This window comes from Phocoena sinus, chromosome 1 (genome assembly GCF_008692025.1).
Source record: "Phocoena sinus isolate mPhoSin1 chromosome 1, mPhoSin1.pri, whole genome shotgun sequence".
NCBI classification, from domain to species: Eukaryota; Metazoa; Chordata; class Mammalia; order Artiodactyla; family Phocoenidae; genus Phocoena; species Phocoena sinus.
The window spans coordinates 40243930-40258468 of NC_045763.1; the positions used below are offsets into that span (position 1 = coordinate 40243930).

At 44.8% G+C, this 14539-nt stretch overlaps 1 protein-coding gene across 1 annotated transcript in view; it reads right to left on the reverse strand.

Moving 5' to 3' along the window:
- AGBL4 (ATP/GTP binding protein like 4) overlaps window positions 1-14539 on the reverse strand; it is a 1318619-nt gene that overhangs the window by 7035 nt on the left and 1297045 nt on the right. The window lies entirely within an intron of this gene.

A 14539-nucleotide genomic window follows, 5' to 3' on the forward strand; every position in this document is an offset into this window, starting at 1 on the left:
TTCCCCTTCCCTTTGGCTAATTTTTAACTATCAATTCTCCAGTTAGGTGATGTCTCTTTAGTAAAGCCTCCCACAGTACTCCTCTCCCAGGTCTATGATTGGTGCCCTTGCCCCCTACTTCCGTGGCTTCTGAACTGACTTCATTCAAAGCACTTATCTTTTATCTCATATCTCTCAGCTCTGAACATCCAAGCCATCACCAACTCTTACCCAAGGGACCTCCTATCTCTTCAGTTTCTCCACTTTTCTCCAGGTCCCTGCTGTTCCCCTAGAAAAGGCCAGCACCATCTTTTCCTTGAATTGCTGTCATCCGGTCCTAATGGCCTTCCTGCCATAAGAGTGCCTGCCTCTACTCCATTTTCTATAACTTTGCTAGTGGGGGTGGGTTGGGAGGGTAGTTATTCTAAAACGCAGATCTGACTACGCCACCCAGCTGAGTAAAACCCTTCGGTGGCTCCCAGTTGCCTGTAAAGTTCAAAGTTTGGAACTTGATCTACCGGGTCCTTTGTAGTTAGGTCTCAGCTTTGTGCCTGTTGCCTCCCACCTTCCACCCCTCGACCTTCACGCTCCAGTGATACTGAATTTCTTCTACCTCCAGACCTTTGTCCATTCCATTCCATCTTCCCAGACCACTCTCCCCTCTGCCCACGGGCCTTACAGGGCAGACTCCTTCTCAGCTTCCAGACACCTCAGTTTAGTTGCCCCTTCACTGGGTACCACTCAGCCACCATTCTACCCAGGCTCATGGAGGTGGGCTAGCATCTGTGGAACAGTTGAGTGAGTTCTCACCACTCTCTTCAAGACATCTCCAAGGTGGGATTGGATGTGGCCCAGGACATGAACACCAGCATTTATGTAATGCCTGGCACCACACGGGCACTTTGCTTACATATGCATTTTAAAAAACCCAGGGAGGAAGGCATTTTTATCTCCCCTTTGCTCTGGGAGGTTAAGAAACTTGTCCAAAGCTATATAACTGGAAATGGTAGAGTCAAGACTCCAATTTGGGAGTGTCTGACTCCAGAACCGTGAGCTTTCCACCACTCTGGGCTGTTTCCCAACTTGAAGGCACCTTTTCTGTCAAGGGCTGAGTCATCCCAGGCCAGTGCCTGGTGGGAGAAGGAGAAACACCAGACGAGTTGTTTAAGAAAATGAGACGTGCCGCAGGCTTGCTGTGCTCTGGGGCTGCCACCTGCTTTCTTCCTCTGGTTGTGACCGACCTTCTCTGTCCCCTCCTTTAAAAAGTTCACAAGCTGGTGTCAGGCATGGGCTCTCAGACCAGCAGACCCTAGAGGCAGTCTCACCACCAGGGCCTGCAGAAGTGGCTGGCTGCTTCAACCTAGCCAGGCTCCAGCTGGCTTGGGATGACCAAATCACCATTGCGTGTGTCAACAGTAAGAGCTGCAGGGCTTCCCTGGTGGCACAGTGGTTAAGAGTCCACCTGCCAATGCAGGAGACACGGGTTCGAGCGCTGGTCCGGAAAGATCCCACATGCTGTGGAGCAACTAAGCCCGTGCGCTACAACTACTGAGCCTGTGCTCTAGAGTCCGTGAGCCGCAACTACTGAAGCCCACGTGCCACAGCTACTGATCCCGTGCACCTAGAGCCTGTGCTCTGCAACAAGAGAAGCCACCGCAATGAGAAGCCCATGTGCCACAATGAAGAGGAGCCCCCGCTCACCGCAACTAGAGAAAGCCCGCGCACAGCAACGAAGACCCAGTGCAGCCAAAACTAAACAAACAAACAAAACGGTAAGAGCAACAGGGGCAGAGAGGAAGGGAGAGGTTCCTGTGGATGGGGCTGAAAGATTGTAGTAGAAGTTTTGGGATCAAATGTACCTAATTTGAATCCGAATCCCGGCTCGGCCACATGCTGTGTGGGGCAGATTGTACTTTCCAAAGATGTCTGCAACAATGTCTCCCATCTCACCTGTTATTCTATGATGTGACCTTGACACTCCCTCCACTGAGAGGTGGCATCTATATCCCCTCTCTCTGAAGCTGAGTGGGCTTTGTGACTCACTTGCCACCAAAGGAATGGCAGAAGTGACAGTGTGGGACTTCTGAGGAGAGGCCAGAAAAGCAGATATAACTTGCACCTTTCCTGCTCGAATGTTCCAGCTGGGGCCCTGAACTGCTAGGCAAGCTGTCTGACTGCCCTGAGGCCAGCATGCTGTGAGGAAGCCCAAACTAGCCTATGGAGGGGCTGCAGGGAGAGGCCCTGAGACTTTGTGGAGAGATTACTTTAGAGAGAGGTTCCTGGCCAGCCCGCAGCAGCTCCTACAGCACACTACAGCTCCAGCTCCAGCTCCAGCCACTGTCTCACTGCCACTGCATCAAAGATGCCAAGCTAAGAGTACTCAGGGGAGCCCTTCCCACAGAAAACAAGAGAGAATAGCTGTGGTTTTAAACACTAAGTTTGGGGGAGATTTGTTACGCAGCAGAGGAGAACTGAAACACAGCGTGGCCTTGCAGAGGCTTTCCCATCTCCCTGAGCCCTCATTTCCTCACCTGTAAAATGTGAATAACAATGCCTGCCTCATAGGATTATGGTGGTGAGGTATGTCACTAGCATGTGGGCGCTGACTAAGTAAGTGCATGAATGGGGCCAGAGGGAAGCCTGAACCCTTCCTCCTGACCTGCAGTGAACGCCAGACTCGCCCAGACTGGAAGCAAGCCTAGGAGATCTCCTTGGTACTCAATACTCCTGGGCTCTACAAGGTGGAGGAGTTGGGCTGTTGCAGTAAAATGTCCCTCAGTGAGGTGTTTATCATTTTAGCAAGCTCTGTTTAAAAGACAGTGTTTTAAAGGTGGGAATTGTCAGGGACAACCCTCTTCCTCTTTCCAATAGTATTACCTATTTCCTGAGCCCTGAGAGCCTCACTCCAGATTATTTACTGCACTGGCCCTGCTGGAGTCAAGAAATGAGACGTGGGTGACAGGAGTGAAGAGACTGACTGAACATTTTCAATTAAAACAAGCTGTCTTTGAACAAAGATTTAAGATCTAGGCAAGGAGAAAGCAATAGCTCTCTTGGCTGGAACCTTTTCTGATATACTGCAGAAATAAGAGAGAAAAAAAATGGGGTGAAAACTCCCAACTCTTCATTGCCAACAAAAACCTCAGAACGGCCTGTAAATTCAAAATGTCATCCTCCTCAGATTCTTCTGTAGCTCCCGATGGGCTTCTCGCAGAGGGCAGGAACAGGCAGCAGGTGGGATCAGGACCCTTGAATCAGAGAAGCAGGAGGGTTTGTCTGGGGTTGTCTGAAACTCAGACTGACTTGGTGACTTCTGCCCAGGGCTGTTTTAAAGTAAAAGGTGGGCGTCAATAGCTCCAGCACTTGGTGGGACGCTTTAACAGGCAATGAGGGCTGGGATATTCTCATTCATTCATTCACTTGTTCATTCATTCTAACATTCTGGGGGCTCCTCCCATGTGTGTACTGGCATGAAGAAGGGCAGAGATTGAGCTTAAAGAAGAATTAGACAAATTCTGTTTACAGTCTAGAAGAGGAAACTCACATGTCCCAACTAACTCTACTAGCAAACAGGCTGTTGCATTCTCACCTATACAAAAGCAGCTACCATTTTTTTTTCCTAGCATACCCTGGGCACCGTACAGTTTACTTATTTACTGTCGATAACCCCCACCACATCCCTGCAAGGCCAAAGCACAATTCGACACATATTTAACAGGAAACTGAAAAAAGAAGAGTTTGCATAATTGACCCAGAGCCTTGTGCCTCAAAAGTGATAGAGGTGGCATATGAACCTGTGTCTTTTATTTATTTATTTTAACAATCTTTATTGGAGTATAATTGCTTTACAATGGTGTGTTAGTTTCTGCTTTATAAAAAAGTGAATCAGCTATACAGACACATATATCCCCATATCTCCTCCCTCTTGCATCTCCCTCCTACCCTCCCTATCCCACCTCTAGGTGGACACAAAGCACCGAGCTGATCTCCCTGTGCTATGCGGCTGTTTCCCACTAGCTATCTATTTTACATTTGGTAGTGTATATATGTCCATGCCACTCTCTCACTTTCTCCCAGCTTACCCTTCCCCCTCCACATGTCCTCAAGTCCATTCTCTACATCTGCATCTTTATTTCTGTCCTGCCCCTAGGTTCTTCAGAACCAATTTCTTTTTTTTTTTAGATTCCATATATATGTTAGCATACAGTACATGTTTTTCTCTTTCTGACTTACTTCACTCTGTATGACAGGCTCTAGGTCCATCCACCTCACTAGAAAAAACTCAATTTCATTTCTTTTTATGGCTGAGTAATATTCCATTGTATATATGTGCCACAACTTCTCTATCCATTCATCTGTCGATGCACACTTAGGTTGCTTCCATGTCCTGGCTATTGTAAATAGAGCTGCAATGAACATTGTGGTACATGACTTTTTGAATTATGGTTTTCTCAGGGTACACACCTAGATGTGGAATTGCTGGGTCATATGGTAGTTCTATTTTTAGTTTTTTACGGAATCTCCATACTGTTCTGCACAGTGGCTGTATCAATTTACATTCCCACCAAAAGTGCAAGAGGGTTCCCTTTTCTCCACACCCTCTCCCATAGTTATTGTTTGTAGATTTTTTGATGATGGCCATTCTGACGGGTGTGTGGTGATACCTCATTGTAGTTTTGATTTGCATTTCTCTAACGATCAGTGATGTTGAGCATCCTTTCATGTGTTTGTTGGCAATCTGTATATCTTTGGAGAAATGTCTATTTAGGTCTTCTGCCCATTTATGGATTGGGTTGTTTGCTTTTTTGATATTAAGCTTCATGAACTGCTTGTAAATTTTGGAGATTAATCCTTTGTCAGTTGCTTCATTTGCAAATATTTTCTCCCATTCTGAGGGTTGGCTTGTTTATTTTTTCATTTGCTGTGCAAAAGCTTTTAAGTTTCATTAGGTCCCTTTGTTTATTTTTGGTTTTATTTCCGTTTTTCTAGGAGGTGGGCCAAAAAGGATCTTGCTGTGATTTATGTCATAGAATATTCTGCCTATGATTTCCTCTAAGAGTTTTATAGTGTCTGGCCTTACATTTAGGTCTTTAATCCATATTGAGTTTATTTTTGTGTATAGTGTTAGGGAGTGTTCTAATTTCATTCTTTTACATGCAGCTGTCCAGGTTTCCATGCACCACTTATTGAAGAGGCTGTCTTTGCTCCATTGTATATTCTTGCCTCCTTAATCAAAAATAAAGTGACCATATGTGCATGGGTTTATCTCTGTGCTTTCTATCCTGTTCTATTGATCTATATTTCTGTTTTTGTGCCAGTTCCATACTGTCTTGATTACTGTAGCTTTGTAGTATAGTCTGAAGTCAGGGAGTCTGATTCCTCCAGCTCCGTTTTTCTTTCTTGAGATTGCTTTGGCTATTCGGGGTCTTTTGTGTTTACAAAGAAATTGTGAAAAATTTTTTTCTAGTCCTGTGAAAAGTGCCAGTGGTAGTTTGATAGGGATTGCATTGAATCTGTAGATTGCTTTGGGGAGTACAGTCATTTTCACAATGTTGATTCTTCCAATCCAAGAAAATGGTATATCTCTCCATCTGTTTGTATTGTCTTTAATTTCTTTCATCAGTGTCTTATAGCTTTCTGCATACAGGTCTTTTGTCTCCTTAGGTAGGTTTATTCCTGGATATTTTATTCTTTTTGTTGCAATGGTAAATGGAAGGGTTTCCTTAATTTCTCTTTCAGAGTTTTCATCTTTAGTGTATAGGAATGCAAGAGATTTCTGTGCATTAATTTTGTATCCTGCTACTTTTCCAAATTCATTGGTTAGCTCTAGTATTTTTTTGGTAGTATCTTTAGAATTCTCTATGTATAGTATCATGTCATCTGCAAACAGTGACAGCTTTAATTCTTCTTTTCCAATTTGTATTCCTTTTATTTCTTTTTCTTCTCTGATTGCTGTGGCTAAACTTCCAAAACTATGTTGAATACTACTGGTGAGAGTGTACAACCTTGTCTTGCTCCTGATTTTAGAGGAAATGGTTTCAGTTTTTCACCATTGAGAACAATGTTGGCTGTGGGTTTGTCATATATTGCCTTTATTATGTTGAGGTAAGTTCCCTCTATGCCTACTTGCTGGAGGGTTTTTATCATAAATGGGTGTTGAATTTTGTCAAAAGATTTTTCTGCATCTGTTGAGATGATCATATGGTTTTTATAGTTCAGTTTTTTAATATGGTGTATCACACTGATTGATTTACTTATATTGAAGAATCCTTGCATTCCTGGGATAAATCCCACTTGATCATGTTGTATGATCCTTTTAATGTGCTGTTGGATTCTGTTTGCTAGTATTTTGGTTAGGATTTTTGCACCTATGTTCATCATTGGTATTGGCCTGTAGTTTTCTTTCTTTGTGGCATCTTTGTCTGGTTTTGGTATCAGGGTGATGGTGGCCACATATAATGAGTTTGGGAGTGCTCCTCCCTCTGGTATATTTTGGAAGAGTTTGAGAGGAATAGGTGTTAGCTCTTCTCTAAATCTTTGATAGAATTCGCCTGTGAAGCCATCTGGTTCTGGGCTTTTGCTTGTTGGAAGATTTTTAAACACAGTTTCAATTTGAGTGCTTGTGATTGGTCTGTTTGTATTTTCTATTTCTTCCTGGTTCAGCCACAGAAGGTTGTGCTTTTTTAAGAATTCATCCATTTCTTCCAGGTTGTCCATTTTATTGGCATATAGTTGCTTGTAGTAATCTCTCATGATCCTTTGTATTTCTGCAGTGTCAGTTGTTACTTCTCCTTTTTCATTTCTAATTCTATTAATTTGAGTCTTCTCCCTTTTTTTCTTGATGAGTCTGGCTAATGTTTTATCAATTTTGTTTATCTTCTCAAAGAACCAGCTTTTAGTTTTATTGATATTTGCTATCATTTCCTTCATTTCTTTTTCATTTGTTTCTGATATGATCTTTATGATTTCATCCCTTCTGCTAACTTTGGGGTTTTTTTGTTCTTCTTTCTCTAATTGCTTTAGGTGTAAGGTTAGGTTGTTTATTTGAGATGTTTCTTGTTTCTTGAGGTAGGATTGTATTGCTATAAACTTCCCTCTTAGAACTGCTTTTGCTGTATCCCTTAGGTTTTGGGTTGTTGTGTTTTCATTGTCATTTATTTCTAGGTATTTTTTGATTCCTTCTTTGATTTCTTCAGTGATCTCTTGGTTAATTAGTACTGTGTTGTTTAGCCTCCATGTGTTTGTATTTCTTACAGATTTTTTCCTGTAATTGTTATCTAGTCTCATAGTGATGTGATCGGAAAAGATACTTGATACGATTTCAATTTTCTTAAATTTACCAAGGCTTGATTTGTGAGCCAAGATATTATCTATCCTGGAGAATGTTCTATGAGCACTTGAGAAGAAAGTGTATTCTGTTGTTTTTGGATGACATGTCCTATAAATATTAAGTCCATTTTGTTTAATGTATCAGTTAAAGCTTGTGTTCCCTTATTTATTTTCATATTGGATGATCTGTCCATTGGTGAAAGTGGGGTGTTAAAGTTCCCTACTATGATTGTGTAACTGTTGATTTCCCCTTTTATGGCTGTTAGCATTTGTCTTATGTATTTAGGTGCTCCTATGTTGGATGCATAAATATTTACAATTGTTATATCTTCTTCTTGGATTGATCCCTTGATCATTATGTAGTGTCCTTCTTTGTCTCTTGTAATAGTCTTTATTTTAAAGTCTATTTTGTCTGCTATGAGAATTGCTACTCCTGCTTTCTGTTGATTTCCATTTGCACAGAATATTTTACTCTATCCCCTCACTTTCAGTCTGTATATGTCTCTAGGTCTGAAGTGGGTCTTTTGTAGACAGCATATATAGCAATCTTGTTTTGTATCCATTCAGTCAGTCTACGTCTTTTTTTTTTTTTTTTGCAGTACTCGGGCCTCTCACTGTTGTGGCCTCTCCCGTTGCACAGCACAGGCTCTGGATGCACAAGCTCAGCAGCCATGGCTCATGGGCTTAGTTGCCCCATGGCATGTGGGATCCTCCCAGACTGGGGCACGAACCTGCGTCCCCTGCATCGGCAGGCAGACTCTCAACCACTGTGCCACCAGGGAAGCCCAGGCTATGTCTTTTGGTTGGAGCATTTAATCTATTTACATTTAAGGTAAATAACAATATGTATGTTCCTATTACCATTTTCTAAATTGTTGTCGGTTTGTTATTGTAGGTCTTTTCCATCTCTTGTGTTTCCTGCCTAGAGTAGTTCCTTTAGTATTTGTTGTAAAGCTGGTTTGGTGATGCTGAATTCTCTTAGCTTTTGCTTGTCTGTAAAGGTTTTAATTTCTCTGTTGAATCTGAATGTGATCCTTGCTGGGTAGAGTAGTCTTCCTTGTAGGTTTTCCCTTTCGTCACTTTAAATATGTCCTGCCACTCCCTTGTGGCTTGCAGAGTTTCTGTTGAAAGATCAGCTGTTAACCTTATGGGGATTCCCTTGTGTGTTATTTGTTGTTTTTCCCTTGCTGCTTTTAATATGTTTTCTTTGTATTGAATTTTTGACAGTTTGATTAATATGTGTCTTGGCGTGTTTCTCCTTGGATTTATCCTATATGGGACTCTCTGTGCTTCGTGAACTTCACTGACTATTTCCTTTCCCATATTAGGGAAATTTTCAACTATAATCTCTTCAAATATTTTCTCAGTCCCTTTCTTTTTCTCTTCTTCTTCTGGGACCCCTATAATTTGAATGTTGGTGCATTTCATGTTGTTCCAGAGGTCTCTGAGACTGTCCTCAATTCTTTTCATTCTTTTTTCTTTATTCTTCTCTGCAGTAGTTATTTCCATTATTTTATGTTCCAGGTCACTTATCCATTTCTCTGCCTCAGTTATTCTGCTATTGATTCCTTCTAGAGAATTTTAAATTTCACTTATTGTGTTGTTCATCATTGTTTGTTTGCTCTTTAGTTCTTCTAGGTCCTTTTTAAACGTTTCTTGTATTTTCTCCATTCTATTTCCAAGATTTTGGATCATCTTTACTATCATTATTCTGAGTTCTTTTTCAGGTAGACTCCCTATTTCCTCTCATTTGTTTGGTCTGGTGGGTTTTTACCTTGCTCCTTCATCTGCTGTGCGTTTCTCTGTCTTCTCATTTTGCTTAACTTACTGTGTTTGGGGTCTCCTTTTTGCAGGCTGCAGGTTCATAGTTCCCGTTGTTTTTGGTGTCTGTTCCCAGTGGCTAAGGTTGGTTCAGTGGGTTGTGTAGGCTTCCTGGTGGAGGGGACTGGTGTCTGTGTTCTGGTGGATGAGGCTGGATCTTGTCTTTCTGGTGGGCAGGACCGCATCTAGTGGCCTGTTTTGGGGTGTCTGTGACCTTATTATAATTTTAGGAAGCCTCTCTGTTAATGGGTGGGGTTGTGTTCCTGTGTTGCTAGTTGTTTGGCATAGGGTGTCCAGCACTGTAGCTTGCTGGTCGATGAGTGGAGCTGGGTCTTTGCACTGAGATGGAGATCTGTGAGAGAGCCATTCGATATTACGTAGAGCCAGGAGTTCTCTGGTGGACCAATGTCCTGAACTTGGCTCTTCCACCTCAGAGGCACAGACCTGACACCTGGTTGGAGCACCATGACCCTGTCAGCCACACGGCTGAGGGTCCTTATCTCAAAATTCTGTCTGGCCCTCCCAGGTCTCACAGCAGGGGTGGAGCAGGGCTCTGAGGTTACTCTCTTCTGGAGTTTTATTATTCTGAGTTCATATGGTATTATTTGGAGAAATCAGGGTACTTAGTGAAAAGCAAGTTTGAGGGCGTGCCAGGGACCTGTGCTTATTTGTTGCTGGGTGCTGCTTAATTACTGGAGAGTTCCTGTTGAGGATTTTTACCCCTCTTTGAGTCCAGGCCTGTCTGAAGCAAGGTCCTGGAGTAACACCCCACTGTGTACGGCAGGCAGGACATGGCGGCAGTCTTCACTCTCAGGGGGAAGGGCAACCTGAGTGCCTTTTAACACCATGCATGCTTTCTCTTTCTCTCTCTCTTCTCTTCTTAAATTCAGACACTAAATTCTGTGGACATGTTGGAGATTTAATTTCAAATGGAGGAATTTTGAAAGGCTTCATGGAAGTGGGTATATAGTCAAGATTTGACAGACAAAGACAAATCTGAAAGAGGGAGGAAGAGAGAGATTAGCATCAGTAGAAGTGGGGAGTGGGCCTGAGGCCCGTGATCCTGGGCCAGAAATAAGACAGAGAAGGGCCCGTGGACCAAGGGAGCTAAAGTGTAGAGGGGCAGGTGGGGCTGCAATGCTAGGGTGGCGTCAGATTAGCGAAGGCTCTGAATGTCAAATTATGGAATTTAAACTTGTATTCTGTTGGCAATAAAAACCAGGGCCTATCTATGGTTGTATTTATCATCTGTTCACTCAATATGTTTTATTGATCATCTAGTATGTTCAAGTTCTCTAGAAGGCGCAGGGTATATACTGTGGTTAAAATCCAAAAACTAAAAACCAAAAACCAACCAACCAAACATAAAACAACTAACCAAGACAAGGATTTTTAAATCCAGAAGCAGAAACGGTAACAAAGTAATGCAAAAACACTGAATAAATACATAACTGCAATTTTAATAGTGCTAGGAAGAAAATGCACAGAGTCTGTACCTGAGGGCAATGGGGTACTGCCTTAGAGAGGGGGTGTGAGCAGGCATCTGTGAACTGAGAGTGGGCAGTGGGTACAGAAGCATCTAGGAAGAAGGAAACGTGTGTGGGAAGGGCCCTTGGGTGGGACAGACAGGCTGAAAGAGGGCTGGTGTGGAAGGAGAGGCAAGGGTTAGATCACGTGGCACATTATTCTGGGTCACCTTCAGGACTCTGGATTTTCTAAGTGAATGGGAAGCATCTAAGAGAATGAAGAATTTTAAGCAGGAAAATGAGATGGTCTGATTTATAGTTTTAAAAGGTCAGGTCATTGCTTTGCTAAAAATAGGAAAGCAAGAGTGGAAGCAGGCGAGCCAGACAGGAGAATACAGCGATGGTCCAGGGGAAAGATGGGGCCCTGGGCCAGGATGGAGGCAGTAGAGATGGGAAGATATGTCGTGGGGGGAAGAACTGGCAGGATCTGCTGACAGGCTGGATGTGGGGCTTGAGAGAGAGGAAGGAAGGAAGGGTGACTCCGCGTACTTAGCCCAGGTAGCTGGGTGAATGGGGGTGCTGTGCTCTGGAATGTGGAAGACTGAGGGAGGAAAGGCTCAGGGGAGAGTTTAGGGGTTCAGCTTGAGTTCAAGATGCCTGTGAGATGTTGGGCACCCAGGTCCTCAATCAGAAATAGGAAGATATCAATAATGGAAATGGTTTCTGAACCACCACCTCTCTAGGATTATTCACGCCATAAACTTTTGCTCACTGCATGGCCTGTTCCCTTCTGCTCCCTCTCCATCTTCTTGCCCCTGGCTCTCAGAGGGCATCCAAGGGCCCTGGGAGAATGGCAGTGACTGCAGGACCCTCTGTTCTCTTATCTCAGGACCTCAGGCCTGGTGCATTGAATGAGCCCATAAATGGGAATCAAGAGACCAACCTGGTTTCAATCGGTAACTTTCCGTGTGATCTTGGCCATATCCTTTCTCTGGCCTTAACTTCTCTGTGGGTAACATGTATAGTCTCTCAAGTTCTTTCCAGCATTAACATGGTATGTTAAAGCAAAGGCCTCAACATCCCCGTTCTTTCATTCAACAAATATTTATTGAGAACCTACTCTGTGCCAAGTTATTTAGGTGCTTAGCACAGTGAACGAAACTGACCAAGATCCCTGTCTTCATGAAGCTTACATTCTAGCTACTGGAGATGAACTGCTAATCCAGTACACTCGTACATTACTGAGATGCCAGACAGTGATATATGCTATGAAGCAGGTAAGGAAAAGAGCAAGGGGAGTGCTGGGGGGCAGGCAGCAGATCGCAGCAGAAAGTAGAGTGGTCAGAGGAGTCCTCATTGATAAAGTAGGGCTTCAGTGGGCTTGGAGGAGGCGGGGCATCTGGGCAGCATCGAGCATGAGTGACCCTCCTCATCTGAAACAGGACCTCTGACCAGTCACTTCATAACTGATCTCCTGCTAAGTCCAGCCCAATCCCACCACTGGGGATAACAGTCAGCCTCCAGGGTGGGATTGAGGAACACCTCCTTCTTGGCACGTGGCAGTTTCCTGACCGACTGAAGCTCCCCCTCACCTCCCAGAGCAAAGCCAGAAGGGACGCATCTCATACCCATCCTCCCGCCTGGCCTGTGGCCTCCCTTCCCCAGGCCCTCATGTCTGAAGCCAGCTCCACACCTCTCACTCCCTGCAGCTCCTCCAGAACCACTGCTGAGCACTCCTGGCCTCCCTGCCCTGCAGAGAGCTGAGGTCCGGCCCCGCTCAGCAGATACCATATTTCGCTTCCTCTCTCCCCACAGACGTGTGCTGCAGGCAGGTCTGATTGCTCTCCCCATATTTTTAAAGTCTTTATTGAATTTGTTACAATATTGCTTCTGTTTTCGGTTTTGGTTTTTTGGCCCCGAGGCATGTGGGATCTTAGCTCCCCGATCAGGGATTGAACCTGCCCCCCCTGCATTGCAAGGCGAAGTCTTAACCACTGGACTGCCAGGGAAGTCCCGCTATCCCCGTTTTGCAGATGAAAAATCAGAAGGGACTTGTCCAATGAGGCTCACCAGATACTGGCGCACAGAGGATTGAAGCCCATTCATTCGTTCATTCATTCACTCATTCATCATTCACAGAATCACGATGTGCCGGACACCATTCTAGGACCTAGGATACAATGACAAGAAAAACAGACACAGTCCCTGTCCTCATGAAGGTCTTTCCTTGCCATCATCATGCCTCCAAATACGAAAATTTAACTCCTACCTGCTCCCTGCAGGGAAGCCCCCACCTAGAATTCTTTCTCTTCTTACACTCTACTCACGCCAGCAAAAGATGATTACCATTAAAGGGGACTGATTAATTCTGCAGAGGAGTCGCCAAGGAAAAGTGATTTCTCTTTGGTAAGGCTGACAGCGCTGCTGGAATGTTGAGAGGCAACTGCCCAGGAGCCTCTAGGTAAAGGCAGAAGAACAGTGGGATACGAAGGATCTTTTGTCTCTGCCTGCCTCACCCATCCTCCCATGCGGTCAGACAGGTGCATGACTAAGCAGATGAATCTGTCTCTTGAGTGCGGCGCAGAGGCTGCAGATATAATCGCAGAGTCCTCTCCAGTGCCATGCAAGTCCTGAGGCACCCCTGAGGTAAGGAGGCCATGAATGGGAGAGAAAGACAGGGAGACACAGCAGGAGGGAGGAAGAGACAGGGAGAGACAGGCAGGGGCAGAGACCAACAGAGAGTGATGCAAGCAGACAGGAAGATACAGGGAGAAACGCGTCAGGATGGAGTGGAAAGATGGGGGCCGAGAGAAACTCAAACTTGAAAACTGGAGAGAAAGGAATGAGGGGCAGACACAGAAACCTACGAAGTGGATGACAGAGAGGGAGAGAGAATCAGACTGAGAGAGAGAGACAGACAGAAGGAGTGAGAGAGAGAGAGAGAGACACAGAGAGGGAGAGGGAAAGGGAGAGAAACATGCAACTGTAGACAACAGGGAGGGTGATGGGGGGAGGGAAAGGGAGAAAGGCAGAGGATGAGAGAGAAAGAGACAAAAGGAAAGAAACAGGGAAACACAGGCATAAGAGGAGAGACAGTAGGGCTTCCCTGGTGGCGCAGTGGTTGGGAGCCCGCCTGCCGATGCAGGGGACATGGGCTCGTGCCCCAGTTCGGGAAGATCCCACATGCCGCCGAGCGGCTGGGCCTGTGAGCCATGGCCAATGAGCCTGTGCATCCAGAGCCTGTGCTCCGCAATGGGAGAGGCCACAACAGTGAGAGGCCCGTGTACCGCAAAAAAAAAAAAAAAAAAATAGAGGCAGAGACAGAGAGAGAGGCAGAGAAGGACAGACAGAAGGAAGGGAGAGACAGACTGATGGGAAGGGACACCTCCTCTTTGATAAGTGAAGTACAGCTCAAGAGGGTGGGTATTTTCTGGGAGGCTCACTTCAGAGAAGAGGCTGGAGATGAGCACACAGGTATAAATGGTGGGGAGGTGTCCAAACCACTAAAGAATGCTGAAAGTTGCGGATAGCTATGAGGCTCTATATTCATTTCCTATTGCCACTGAAACAAAGTACCACACACTTAGTGGCTTAAAACAACAGAAATTTAGTCTCTCGCAGTTCCTGAGGCCAGAAGACTGAAATCCATTTCAATGGGCCAAAGTCAAGGTGGTAACAGGGTCACACTCACCTCGAGGCTCTAGGGAAGAAACCGTTTCTGGCCTCTCCCGGCTTCTGGTGGCTGCGGGCATTCCTTGGCTTGTGACCACATCACTCCAGTCTCTGCCTCTGAGGTCACATGTCCCTATGCCACCCTCTTATAAGGATACATGTGATTGCATTTAGGGTCCGCCCAGATAATCCAGGATACTCTCGCACCTCAAGATCCCTAGAAATGACATCTACAGAGACCTTGTTTCTATATTAGGTAACATTTATATCTC